The sequence below is a fragment of the Acanthochromis polyacanthus genome, chromosome 10 (genome assembly GCF_021347895.1).
Source record: "Acanthochromis polyacanthus isolate Apoly-LR-REF ecotype Palm Island chromosome 10, KAUST_Apoly_ChrSc, whole genome shotgun sequence".
NCBI classification, from domain to species: Eukaryota; Metazoa; Chordata; class Actinopteri; family Pomacentridae; genus Acanthochromis; species Acanthochromis polyacanthus.
In genome coordinates, this window is record NC_067122.1 from 5,828,894 (window position 1) to 5,843,877 (window position 14,984).

The following is a 14,984-nucleotide window of genomic DNA, read 5'->3' on the forward strand; positions in this document are numbered from 1 at the left end:
TTTGCATTTGTTAACAAACTTTAAGATATGCCTCACTTGGTGGCATTTTCCTTTCCCTCCCAAACCAGTGTTTCAGAGCATGACTCTTGCAGTCTGCTCAGTGGTAATAATTTGTTACAGATGTGGATTTTAAAATTGGTCGGGGTCCTCACAGCACAGCTCAGTCTTGCTGTGCTAATCGCTGTCTGAGTTTTGAAAATCTGTTAGATACTCTGCGAGAGAAATCACAGCCTGCTGCGCCTGGTGGTGAAGTGTTCCTGCACTTTCAGACGTACAGAGATTGTAGACACACGGCATTATAAGTTGTTGTAAAAGACCCCTTCTCGACACAACAAACCTCTCATCTTATAATCTTGATATCTAGTCATATAATTATTTGTCTTTAAATGCTTTAAAATGCATTTATTGACATGTTTGATCCCATTTTTATAGGATCCTCTACAGACTATCGGGGGTTTGATTCAATGTTTTTGTCATATTGTGCACATTTCATTAAGATCACTCGTGTTTTGACTTATCCAAACACCAAAATTAAAATCAAACCACAAAAACCCTGTGGCACACACACACACGCACACACTTTCAAAACCTAAACTTCAGTCCAAATGAGATCGAGCCCCACTGCTCTCCATTTGGCTTCAGTCTGACCTCTGCAGTGTGACATTTCTCCAGCGTATTTCTCATTAACCCGCTGATATTTAGACTTTTTGGAGTTAGCTGCTCTTTTACAGCACAAACAGTATTGGTAATTAATCAGTGGAAATCAGATAAGCATCTTGGGCCAGAATCAGGCACATGAACTCATTTAGCAACTCACAAACCTGAACCTATGCTTTATTCTGACTGTTTCGGTTTGGAACAGGTGCACAATGCATTTCACTGTGCATTGATCTCTGTATAATTGTGTTTCTGATAAATAAAGGTATTGAATCAAACCAGCATACTGTGATTCAAATAGGCTTTACTTTAGGTTTTGTGAAATGCTTCCCCTCATCTTTTGATTTAACAATAAATCTAAATTTTAAACATTTTTTTGGCATTCTATTTCAGCTATGGAACTGTATAAACAAACTATAAAGCATTTTGGGAAATGTGCTTGTTTGATTTCTTTATAAAAGTCATATGAAAATATTTCCACCAGTTTCCTGGCCTTTCATTAAGTGTGAAGCTGTAGCTGGGAGGCGTTCGGTGTTACTACTGAATACTGCATGAAGCACAAACGTAGAACATGGAGGCTGCTTATTCCCAAGTCAGGTCAACTCAGCAGCTAACTTTTTTTGCTGGTGGTATGTTAAGTTTCTGCTTGAATTATTTTGATTTGAAGAAGTTTCCTCAACAAGGACTATCTCCTTGAAGATAGAGGCAGAAAAACTTGCAGTAGTTTTATAAATAAACCCTTCTACAGACATGTTGCATAGTCACACACATAAAAACTTCGTTGCAACAACACAGGAATAACTAGCAAATGTGTACAAGCTGACACAGTGTTGGATCGGTGTGACTGTGCTCTGCTTGTAGACAAACCCACCTCTAATGTACTCCAAGTCTAAAAAAAAAAAACACCTTCCTATCACTCCACACGTTAACAAAGTTTGACTGGTGTTAAAACTGACAATATGACAGAAAAAATGTGAGAAATAATCAATCATTGATCAGTGATTTGCTGAAGTTCCCTCAACTGGAATGAGGAAAAACCAAAAGTATTTGCTGTCAGTAGGTGTAAAGCATCTCAGACTAGGAGATGGAGTCATTAATACAGATCACTAAACATGTAATCTTAGCTCAAATTAAAGAACCACAGCAATGACATAAACCACTGTTTTAAATAATTAGAAATGGTGTATTTCTAAGGACTATTAAAATGGGGCTAAAATTTTTAGCTGAGATTCAGGAGCAGGACCACACCTCAATTGCCCCCTTTCCTGTCATACGTCTATACCAGCCCGATCTCACGGGGATTCGTGAAACTGTCACGTCAGTTTTTGTTTCGGTTTCGTGCGCACCAACACGATGTCGTCATGTTTTTCGTGCGGCTCACCACGAGCGAAACCCGCTGTGGTAATCACATCTGAAAGTGGTTTATACCGGCGGATTCATGACGATCTAAGCTGTCTATCGGCGTTTGCGGCCGCCACTGCGGCCGCCGCTTCAGCCGCCGGACATTCTTTAAATTCCTATGCAAATTCAGCGGATTCATGACGATTTAAGCTTAAATCGTCATGAATCCGCCGGTATAAACCACTTTCAGATGTGATCCGGCCGCGGCGGCGGCCGCAAACGCCGATGGACAGCTTAGATCGTCATGAATCCGCCTAATTTGCATAGGAATTTAAAGAATGTCCGGCGGCCGCAGCGGCGGCCGCAAACGCCGATGGACAGCTTAGATCGTCATGAATCCGCCTAATTTGCATAGGAATTTAAAGAATGTCCGGCGGCTGCAATGGCGGCCGCGGTGGCGGCCGCAAACGCCGATGGACAGCTTAGATCGTCATGAATCCGCCGGTATAAACCACTTTCAGATGTGATTACCACAGCGGGTTTCGCTCGTGGTGAGCGGCACGAAAAACATGACGACATCGTGTTGGTGCGCACGAAACCGAAACAAAAACTGACGTGACAGTTTCACGAATCCCCGTGAGACCGTGTGTCTATACATACCACTCTGCCCTTCTCACTTGTTCATTCTTACTTCTCATGTCTGACTCACCCTCCCTATACTTCTGCCTCCTTTTCCCGTCTTCTCCTTTTCCTAGAGGGTCTGCTGGCTGATCTCCGACTAAGTCCCCCCCCTCCCCCACCGCATCCGTTCAACTCATTCATCACCAACATAACAATCCTTTGCGTCCAATAAACAATCAAACTTCAAATGGTGAGGTCATTGCTTGTGAAAGGATTTTTGGATAGGATCAGAAATGAGTACAAAACAGGGACAGAGCATGTTAGATGTTTTGGAGATAAAGCCAGGAAGACCAGACTGACTTGGTTTGGACGTGTACAGGTGAAGGATAGTGAATATATGGACAGATGTTAAAAATGTTGGAAAAGACAGATTTTGGAACATTTGGTGAATTTTAATGAGTCATGTTTTTACCCTTACCTCCGGTCTCCCATTAATCTGAGCCCTCAAATACAAATTCAAAAACTGCTGATTAATCCCATCAGCAGCAGGAGAATCTCCTTTTATATTGCATCATAGTGGAGTTTTAAATGGGCAGCAACATTCCTATAGTTGTGATGCATTTCATGTCAACCGGCAAGGATTGGTTTTCCAGCGCTGAAGAGTTGAATAACTGCAAAGATGAAGAAAGCTACGGTAACTTACACACAGCACAGCATGATGGAGCAGGGAAGATGAAGAAACATCCAACAAAAGTTGGTCATATGGAAAAGGAACTCAACATTCAGTGGAAGGACTGCAGTCTGAAAAAGAAAGAGCAACACATACGACATCAGGATGAGTCAATAATGTTTGTGTAATTTCTCAACAAAAGCTCCATCCTGCGGATTTAAACTAACTCTCCTCTAGTACAAGCTTCAAAGCCACAGAAACAAGAATTGTATTGACCTTATTCATCTTTTACAATGAAGACAAATAGTGCAATTTCCAAAACGTTGAACTGTCTCTTTAAAACAGTCAGTCGTATCGCCGCATCTCCAAATTCTGTGCACGTTGTTCCTCTCCAAACAGAGATGTTCTCATCAGTAAATCTGTCATGCAGCTGAAGTGGACTGTTAATGTCAGCCTCATTAGCACATACGTTCTGTAATTGCCCAACGCTTAGAAGAACTGAATTCCATTTAGTCAAAGCACATGTGAAATCTTGAGTCTTCTTTGTTACTAATTAAACAATAACACCAACTACATCCCTGACTAGTAAGCTAAAAGGTTTCACGCTTGTTCCTGGTAAACACAGCTTTACCAGACTGTGTCATGCCATTCGGTGGCTGCTGAGAGTGAAACACAATATTCACGAGAAGAATAAACCTGCCTATTAGATGACACTTTGAGACAAGAAAAGGCGCTCGCAGACGCTGCAGCGCTGCATGGGTGACAAATTGCCTCCTTTAGCTTTAGCAGATCTTATCTGAAAGGCCGAAATCTCATCTTCTTGCTTCTTTTATCGACTATCAAGCTCATTCTCCTGAAGGCGGCCTCTCGGCTGCAAAAACATGACAAACACTATCAGAGCAACTCTGGGGAATTTCAGAGCAGATTGGGCACGATATTAAAGGTCATCTCATTTTGCTCTGATTAACTCACTCCCTTGTCTTTTATACTCTGGTGAGGCAATAAATCTTTTCGTCCTGTTTTCCTGCAAGCTCACGCACGCACGCACACACCTACAGTCTTAATCAATCTTGCGTTTTGTGCGTGTAATGGTAGGATATGTCTGAATTACAGTTCCCCCTCTGGAAAATGCTAAGGTAATAGAAAATCTCCCCTGTCATTCCCCATAGTGAAACCAAATTAGTTTAAGTCCAAACAGAGCATTTGTGTAGAGGAAATCCCTCTCAGAGCTCCAGTGCAATCAGTCGTGGCTGTAAGTTTACTACCTCCACTCCATTACGCCTAATGATGGACTCCTAATATCCATCTTGTTGAAAGGTACCTCTTGATAAACGCATGCATTTGACTGTGCAGTTTATGCCAAGGAGGCAGACTAAAATCGATGGCATTATGAAGCCTGTGCTGGAGTTTGTGGTAAATTATTGAACATTTGATAGTGTTCATCTGTTTAGCTGCGTAAGATATATATATATATAAATACACCTACTTAAACTTTTTATAGCTTAAAGTAAGAGTCTGGCCAAATTTTACATTTACACAACAGCCTCTTCAGTCCTTCACTGCATTAAAATTGTGTCCTATCATTTTAAATTTCACCCGGATTGATTTCTTCTCTGGCAACTGTCAATTATTCTGTGGTAATTATTCAGAGAAATGCATCCGACCTCGATCCGGGAAGAAAATGTAGTGTGACATATCGATGAATACAGGAACACATAAAAAGAAAACCAAAGAATTCCAATGTGTTTATGAATCTAACATTTAGTTAAATCCAATTCCCCACATAGGTAATCTCTTCAATGAAAACCGGGCGGTATTGTACATTTAGGAAATGTTGGATACATGTTTTCTTCAAGGCGTTAGATGCCATTTTCAACTGGATTTAAGATATCAAGCTATGGATGGCAGACAGATTTTTACAGACAAAACTGAAAACTATCTTCTCAGAGTTACAGAAATGAACTAAATAAGACACAGTTTAACTGCTAGCGTCTATCAGGAGTCACGTGACCAGATCTCACGTATCTGATTTGCAAATGGAAAGTGCCGTATCCGTAGGCCACAGGCTACGGGTACGGGTCCGTACCTCAAGCAACAACCTTCTGGGTACTTGTCTGCTTTGGGATGGATTTTAAGATCCTTTCAGTGGTTTAAAAAACTTGAAATGATCCTGTCTGTTCATCAGACTTACCCTTATCCCCTGAACCTCCCAGAACTCTCAGATCTTTTGGTATTAATAACAACCAAAGTCAGAACAAAACCCAACGGCAATGCATCGTTTTTGTTATTGCGACGTCTAGAGCGGCCTTCCTGAAGAACACTGATGTTTTTGGTTTGTTTATTTGGCCTTTTTGCTTTTATTATAGTACACAGTGGAGACAGAGACAGGAAACATGTCGAGAAGAGTGGTTGAAAAACATGCAGTAAACAGGCATGAGTTACACTTGAACCTATGACCGCTGCATCAGGACTGTAGCTCTTGTTTATTGGTCACCCACTCAACCTGCTGAGCTACAAGGACAAACAATGCCGACATTTTTAAAAGCAAACTCAAAATATTAATTCATTATTATTCTGCTGTCTCCCTGTTGTATTTCTGGATGTGACAGTGTTTCAGTCCTTTTTTATAGCAGTGTTTTTTTTTGTTTTGTTTTGTTTTTTTTTTTTTTGGGGGGGGGGGGGGGGATTGGGGAAGGAAGAGGTGAAAAGGTAGCGTTTTTAATTTATTTTGTTCCGGAAAGCACTTTGCATTCCATTCCATTTGTACAAAAAAATGTATACAAATAAAGTGGGATGCATTGATTGACTGGAGGTACACACTTGCAAAGTATGAATGTTTTTAGGAGACCGGGTTGTACAGATAAAAGCCTAATTTTGTGCATTTCCATATATTAGTGGCGTTAGCATTCTGTCGCATGCTGATTTACTGTTGTGTATTCTTTTCAACATTACGGATTAAGTCGGTAAAATGCATGTAACATTTAAGCATTATGAATTATGAATGAGTGTACACAGATTTTTCTGGCTTAGTAAACACTGATGGTAAGCTTGTTGTTGCTAATACAATTATGTTGTCACCCTGCTATGAGATAAAGTGGACTACCGCCATGCCACATTCATTTTTTTCCCGACATGTTTGCTCTGTAACGGTGAATAATGAGTACATTTTTTTCCTCACACCAACACTTAACAGTCTGTCCTGCTTGCAATAAATGTCTTTACTGGTTGTTCAGGCAGATGAGAACATAAATCTGCTTAAATTTTATGACCTTAAACATGTTATTTGCTCTTGAGGAGACTTGTGTGTGCCACAGTGGCAGGGAAAGAGATTTCAGAGAGCATCAATCCATCTTCAGACCCTCCTAATGGGAGTGTTTTTCCAGTGCTCTGGTGGATCCATTAGGCCATTAGAGGCTGCTGTATCAGTGTGTGGGTTATGTGTGTGCATAACATCTTCTGTCCCCTCCTTGTGCAGGTAAACAGCCCTTGTTCCAGTGTTGTGATGCCTCCTCAGCCGTCAGGTTCCTCCCTGCAGCAAATCCTTCCCCGAGGATCGACAGACAGCCTCGGCTTCATGCGGTTTCCCCACATCTCCTGTCCTCTCATTTCAAATGACAATAAAATCATGGCTGTTGAATAGCTAGTTGATAGCGTAATCACATGCTGCCTCGGGACAATAGGCACACGGCTGGTCTCTGGTGGCTACGTTAGAGTGGCAGATAAGTGAATGTGTTCCTCTCGAAATAGTTGCCAGGATGCTGATTGTGCTCGCTGCTGAAGTGCCACTTTGTCTTGAAGCGGGGCGAAGAGCCGCGCCGTGAAATTCGCTTGTCTTTTTTACCGAGATTTGAAGAATTTTGTTTCCACGGAATTTGAAAACGCTGATGTTACGCTGCGATTGTGTCATTTCGCCGTGAAAAAAGACTTGGGATGACTTTGAACGGGTCGCGAGTTCACAGCTGTTCCGCAGGGAAGCTTTTTTATTTATTGTTTCGCCTGCGGAGGATTAAAAGTGTCATCTCAATACCTACTTTAAGAGATACAAGGCGTAAAGAATTTCACAGCGAAATGTGAGATCTGTGCATCAGCCTCAAGGCCTAAACAAATGCTGATTGCTCGGTCCACTTTAGTCGTCCAGTTGGTGCTCCTTTTTCAAGTTTTCTATTGTTTCATTTTTTTTGTTTGTTGTTTCTTAAGAACATAATTTTTAAATGTTCACTCTTACCAACAAATTCAGTACATTTCCTTTGACAAGGGATTATCAAAGGAAACCTTTTAACATTTAACTGCTGAGGTGCAGCTAATAAGTTGTTTGGGTTTAAATACAGCTTTTCTTTCCTGGAAATCATTAAACACAAGCAATTGTCTCCATTTTCTCTATAATTAGTAGAAAATAACAAACTATTGGCTGTGAACTGTTCATTTCTGCTCTGAAACGGATTATTTTAACATGGAATTCTATAGGCACTGACTAGTTTTTGGTGTCAAATGGACATTCTGGGAGCTGAGGTTTCAGCCACTTTGGTGTTTGATAACTTTGCTCTGGAACACCTGCAGGTGAGCAAACAGTGTTATAGGAAGCCTCTGCCAGTAACAGAAAATTAACATAAAATTATATAACATGAATCCCCCGTGTTTATTTAGGTGATACATGTAGATTCCTTTACCAACTATGAAAACTAGAATGTAGAGGCAAAGACCAATACCAGAACGTGGACTAATATGAAATCGAATCATCTTTTCAGCTTCATTTGTTGAACTTATTGCAATAAATTCGACTTCATTATTATTTTTTTTAAACATCCTCTTCCTGTGTGTAGCAAAGAATTACATTAACAGTGCCTCTAATGTACAACCTTACATTTTGATATTTAATTATCGTAATTTTTTGCCTTTTCCAAATTTCTGTTCAGTGCAGCTTCGAAGACAGTCTCTTTGCTGTAGCAATGTGATAATTAGAAATACACGGTGACATTACCATTTGGGACCCAACAGATTTTGACCCATAACCGGTCAACTTGTTGTCAAGGTACTTTGGACTTTCAGAATTGTTTATCACATGCATTTTTAAAGATATTTCCTGGTTCAATTTTTGCATGTGTCGCTTACATCTCCTGAAATATTCACGAGCTCCTTTTAGAAACAGCAGAAGGTCAGATTGTGGGAGTTGCTGCTTTGATAAAAACACAGGACCGACTCACTGTCATGACTCTCAGTGAATGTCGGTGACTTCTTGTATGTCCGGTGAGAGACGAGGAGCCATGGTCCACTTTTCCATGGCTTATGAGGGCACTTTCATGTTCAAACTACAGAGCTGCTTAAGTGTTGCTGAGAAGGTCTCCAAGCAACTGTCAAGTCCCCCGCTGAGGAGAACCGACCATGTGCGGTGTCAGAATTAAGTCACTTGTCCCAGATTAACTAAGCTACAGATGAATTAAACATGAATATCTCTCTTTGGTTCACTGTCCACAGAGAGGAACAGTGAGACACAGTTATCACAGTGAAATTACTGCTATTGGAAAGAGGCTGCTGTGATTGTGATGCTTTGATAATGTCAGAAGAGTAATTAGGGGCCGAGCACCGAATTGAAACTAAGTTTTTTTTCCTTATTAGGGTACAAGCACCAAGGACCCTATTGGAATGCAAGGAATTATTATTATACTTTCTACGTCGGACAGGAGAAATACATTTTGGATGCCCTAAACAGACTCAAAAATGAATAAAAATTTGCACACACATCAGGAGCAGCAAATTTTTTTAAATATTTTATGTAACTTGCACATGTGTGATCCAAAATGACTCCATAGCGCCCCCTTCAAAATTGCAAACTGTGGTTACTAACCCAATGGGCAGGATGTTTCATTGACAATTACAAAATTTTGTAGGTGTATGCAGCACATCAGGACGCACAGAAAAGTCAATCATGGCCATACTGTAAACCCAACAGGAAGTCCGCCATTTTGATTTAGCTGTGGAATTTGCTGAAATTAATTCCTCATCGTGGGTTCAAGAGACCTCAAATTTGGCCCCTAGAATTTCAACATTTCGCCATGAAAGAGGAAATACTGTGTAACTGGCTTGTACATGCTCCAATGTTCTTCAGACTATACATGTGTGATCAGAGTCCAGGTCTGATGACATCATAGACCAATATACAGTCCTAGTGATATCGCCACCTGGTGGATGGACAGGACGTGCTGCATATCCAGCCTGCACATGCTCCAATCTATCTGAAACTTTAAAAATGTGATCAGTCCAGTCCTCCTCACATCCATAGGCTGAAACACACTCTCTGATGCAGCGCCACCTGGTGGACATGCATGGATTTACTGACCAGCAAGGATGCCAGGACCCGTTCAATGCTGGTTGCAAGCTCAAGGAGCAGCTCAGCTGGGTCATTAGCAGGTTTAGGAAGAGTTGTGGGTTTAATGTATTCCTAGATATTTAAATTTTACTCAAAAGCCATTTAAATTTAAAAGGATACTACCTGGTGACAATCTTTCTTATTGTCAGAAAAATTTATTGAAAACCAAATCAGTATAATGAACATAAATCGGTACAGTGATTACAGTTGCAAGTTTTGACACAAAGAACAGATACTAGTAAGCTACAGCTCTGTAGATATGTAAAAACCACACAACGAAAAATATTCATTTGACTCTTGATGTGGAAGTTCAGCGATGTTGAGGCAGATACAAACAGACACGCTGGAGGCTCAGATGACTTAGGTTGTGAGTAATGTCTACTGATATCAGGAGAAGTGACACCAACATAACAGCAATCAATGCCAGCATCAGTTCTGAGGATTCTCTCTGATCTTTGGGTTTATATTGTAGTTGGAGAAGGTCAGATTTAGACTACAGACCAAGATGGAGACTAGTCTGCTTAGTTATGTCAGAATAAACATTATCAAACCTGCAGCGTCTACCTGTCTAAAGGCCATTATGACCTTAGAAAGGGGAAAGAGTCATTTTTCCTTCACAACTCTCTTGACCTCAGGGATATTCTTACAAAGCTACAATATTAAATCCTAATACATCACACATCACTCTTAAAAATACAACACGCTTTATAAATGAATCCAGCTTTACAGGGATATGCTAATGTCTCTGCAATTCATTACATTTTCACATGAGAAAGTTTTCAGAGCTTAAATGTGTAGAATTTCACATGTAAATCTGCCCTACGATTAATTTAGCAACACAGCAACAGGATAAATAACATGTTTGTGCAGTTTGATGAACAATTTGCTCTGCTCTACTCCAAAATAATAAATGTCTCACATGAGAATTTGATGTTCATTAGTTGACTCGAAACTCATGTCAAACTAAAGCGTAAACCTTCAAAGTAAAATAAATGGCAAAATATCCTATAAATACAGTTTACAGTTCATTCTTTTCTTCGTGGAAGACGGTGTTGTCAGACTTCTTGACCCATCTAAGTTTGAAACCTGCTATGATCCCCTTCTCTTTCATCTTCTCCTCCAGCTGAAAAACAAGTTCATGAGCAAAAACAAAAGATTTTTCGTCTTGTTGCTGTTCGTACAGATTTATGTCTCCTTAAATTTAAATGTTAATATGAAAATATCTCATCTTACACTGACCAGTTTCAGGATGGCCTCCATCACAGCGGGGTCATTCAGGTCGACTGTGGGATTCAGTGCCCTCAGTTTGATCCGAAGCTGCTGCTTTTTCTCTGCAGACAAAACGGAAATAGAGATTCGGTGACAAATAGACTGGAGTGTCAGTGCAACACAGTCAGGGTGAGTTTGTTTGAAGACAACTCACCGTAGTGGCACATGAAAGGAAGTTTTCGGTCACAATGATCTTCGACCCACTTTCCAGCGTCAGTAGCACCGATCAAACTGGTAGCGCAGTCTCCAGTTTCTTCAGATGATGGGTGTCTGATCAGCCAGTTTTTGAATTTGTGCTCTGTGCCATCTGACCAAGAGGGCCAGGGTTTTCTGGACAAGCCAACGAAAACATACTTTATTCCTTTTACGATCTGCTGGATCAGTGTACTCTCTTCTTCATTCCTTACGGAGGCCAGGTCTGTGTGGAACTCCATGCAGTAGCTCTGAGCTTCCTCCCATGTCAGGTTCGTCCAGTTCTTAAAGACATAGCTTGGGGGAGAAGAAGCTGGCAAGAATTTTGGAAGTTAGGTCAGACTAATTTGACCACAAAAGCAACTGATTCTGACCAACAGTGTTAAAAAGTCCAATATGTATGAAAACAAATGAATAAAAGTGTCAAATTTTCACGTCTGAGTTATATCTTTGCAAGACAAATGAAACAGTCAAAGCCACCGTTCATTTTCTGTTTTGGGGTCTATACAAACACTTGAAGTAATAATTGTACCACAGTCTGGAAAACGCACTACGTATTATTGGATCACAGAAACCACAACAAGCAATGTTTTGCTCACCGTTTGAATTGTCATAGCAGAGAAAGGGACGCATGTTGGAGCAAAACACATCAACCAATCGACCTTTATATACAGTACCGCATAGCTTCGACCGTTCTCTGCTACGATTTGGTTGACCAGGGTACCACCTGATGGACTCATTGTTGTTTCCATAGTAGCCATCATCTCTCATCGACCACGCCCAGCTGCTAGAATTGTCATACAGGCCAATCCATACTTTTCCACTGTAGCCACTGCCAGCAGCAGCAATCAGTTGAGCCACGTCTTCCTTGTTGTCCACAGTAGCCAGCTCGGTGAACTTTTCTCTGCAGTACTGTTGGGCTTCACCCCAAGTCTTGGGTTCATCAACAAATTGGTATTGATGAAGGCATGAACAAAGCCCTGAAAAAGGCACATTTTTCATCCTGAACAATGTGACATAATTTGTAGCAGTGACTGTTTCTCTGTGCTGCAGCTAACAAATCACTAACATTAAGCTTTAAGGTTTGTTGTTTTGGGTAAAATAAGCACTTTAACCTTTGAGTTTGGGTTAAAATGAGGCCAAGACTGTCATCGTTGTGATGTCAAAAAGTCAAATGATCACATAAATATGACATAAAAACATAAATGATACAGATGTGGATCAAAACCACCCACAAGTTGGATACTGCTGTGCACTTAAAATGGTAGTAAATGAAACAAACGTGCAGTATTTCCATCATCCACATGTCTGAGATTTGCTGTCCTTATTACACCATTTGTTCTGTTTTATTGCTAGAAACATGCATTCATTCACATTTTCTCTTTAGAGTCATCTTAAAATTGTCTCTATCTTTAGATTTATCACATGGTTAAAGTTAGTGAATTGATTTGGTTGGTAGGAGACAGATTCTTCATGGAACATGTTAGAACTCCAACAGTTGCTTCAAAAGTCAATGGAAAGAGAGACGTCAAGAACAGACATCAAAAATGTGATGTTTAACAAATGGGACTTTGTTTTGTCACAATGTGTGACAACTGAATTACAATTTCACTGTATTTAACTGCTCCAAAAATATGACCATTTGACATAAATTTGCAGTTATTTTCACAGATTTTTGCTGCTGTTTAAAGTAAAATATTCCATTTAAAAAAATATTTTTGTGTAGCAGAACAACTTTTACAATGAATTATACACATGCAAACAGACCTGATAAAAGGACGATGCACAGCAAAGCCCCATTAACACCTGAGGATAAAACACATTCATCAGAACCTGTCAACACATACTGGCATTTTGGAGTTTGGCAAGATGTTGTTTGTTTCTTAACTTGCAAGAAAAATAATATCTGGGTCTTCTCTATTGGCCTATTGTATGCACTGAAGGGAGTAAAATTCATTTTCTTCTGCGTTTCTTATGTTTTTAAACAGATTTCTTACCTGGTGTGCAAGTTGGTGCCTCTCCAAACTCCCCAGTTCTTGTCTCTTTCTCTGAATCTCATAATTTTAACGATTGCTCAGACTACAGTTGCAGCAGTACCTTTGTGTTGCCCCTTTCCTCTCTCTTCTCATTTGTCTTGGCCTTACTTCTTGCTCTTAAATCATATTCTAATCCCTTGATTTGCAAAGCAATGAGTATCTCATCTGCTGACAGCCGTAATCAGATCCCCCGCCCAACGTCATGACATTTGCTTATTAAAGAAGTAACTTCTTATTGATGGATGATGCATGTATGGATTATAAAACAATTTGTCCTATTGATGTGTATAAGTCTCCCCACTTGTCCCACACAGGATTCATGTTTTGTGTCTCCAACTGCATCTTCCTGAAGTTTGGCATCATATTGTGTGTCTTAATAGTCGTGTTGCATCATTTTATGATGATTTGCATGCAATTTACTTCATTTATTTGACACATTTAGCAAATTTACCAGTGATATGTGGTCATTTGCATTTAATTCTTGTCATTTGTGTCAGATTTTGGTCATTTCGCATCTATTTGTTGACATTGTGTCGCTTTGTGGATGCTTTTTTGTCCATTTCATCTCCCTTTGGTTGTTGTCGGTCTCATTCTGGGATGTGCACTGTAATGGGCCTATGTCCAGTAGGTCTGTTCAATAATCTGTCCATGTACATTAGTGTACAGGATGTAAAGGAAAGGGGGGAGAACACACCCTACAGTCCATCTTTTAAATAGGTGGTGACACTGAGGTGTTGGAGCTTTATTATCACCAGCAGATGATAGTATTGAATACTGAAGTCAGTGAGATGGATCCTCACAAATTTACCAGGTGATTGTGGGGAAGGACTTGGAGACAGACTACAGCAACTAGTGGTAATGAAAGTGTTCTGTGTTATGTCGTCTTCCTTCACAGGGCAATTTAAATAGTGGTCCAACCACAGTTATGGAAAATGTTGCATAGCACAAAGTGGTGCAAGTGAATGTAACTGTGATAGCTGTGCACCAAAAAGGCCATTTCAGGTCACAGACTGTGGGTCCGTGCTTTGTTAAGCAATGCAAACCACATGTAAATCCACATGATCCTCACCTGATGCAGCCACTTTGCTAACATGTGATTCCCTGTTGGGACACGTGAGGAGACAAAGCATAATATGTCCCAACAGGGAATGACATGTTTGCAAACTAACATGTAAATTTCACAAGACTCTTCATCAGTCACTGAGGCGATGCTGGACAATGTTTTTTTTTTCTGTACCACTGGTTTCCATTTTTTAGCCCCAGTCAAAATAACAGAGATTTGTGACTCCCACCATCTCTGGAGGTCAAGCATGCAAACATTGTGCACACATGCACTAATCGGCCAGTCCAAACATATTAACAAAACAACAGAACAAAATGCCTGAAGACCTCAATATTATGTTATGGTAATTTAACAGAGGCTGGTAGCAGCACAGATCATTTAAAGTAACCTCCATGTGTAAACTCTAGTACTGAGGAAACATACAGAATGTAGCAGCAGCAGATTCACATGTCATGTCTGTCTTTGTGCAACAACAAGCAGGGATTCCCCATTAATTTGTTTATCTGGAGTCTGGTTGTGGTGACAACGAGTGAAGGGGTTCCATTTCCACCACTGCCCTCCAGAGGTGTTCGATTTTTGCCACTGGCTTCCCGACTGTCACGGTACGCTGGGAATCTGATCCCAAGGGTGAGAACACACAGAGCAGCTGGAGGCAGATCGATTCAAAAAAGGTTTTTGTTTACAAATAAGTAAACTAATAAACCATACATCTAAGACCAAAACTCACAACATGTGATAGAGGGGGGAAGGCAGGCTCCTGGGGATTGGCAG

General features: G+C 40.4%; 3 long non-coding RNA genes across 3 annotated transcripts in view; 1 reads left to right on the forward strand and 2 right to left on the reverse strand.

Moving 5' to 3' along the window:
• LOC127535740 (uncharacterized) overlaps window positions 1-14,984 on the forward strand; it is a 511,585-nt gene that overhangs the window by 344,255 nt on the left and 152,346 nt on the right. The gene's annotated exons all lie outside the window — the stretch shown is intronic.
• The window catches only part of LOC127535743 (uncharacterized), a 93,093-nt gene that overhangs the window by 6,366 nt on the left and 71,743 nt on the right, over window positions 1-14,984 (reverse strand). The window contains exon 3 of the long non-coding RNA XR_007944590.1: window positions 3,323-3,420. This is a non-coding gene — a long non-coding RNA (uncharacterized LOC127535743). The remainder of the gene's footprint in view (window positions 1-3,322; window positions 3,421-14,984) is intronic.
• On the reverse strand, window positions 9,834-12,647 carry LOC110951664 (uncharacterized). Its single transcript, XR_007944591.1, has 3 exons — window positions 11,077-12,647; window positions 10,893-10,984; window positions 9,834-10,776 (listed from the first exon to the last, which is right to left on the reverse strand). It is a non-coding gene; the product is annotated as an uncharacterized LOC110951664 (long non-coding RNA).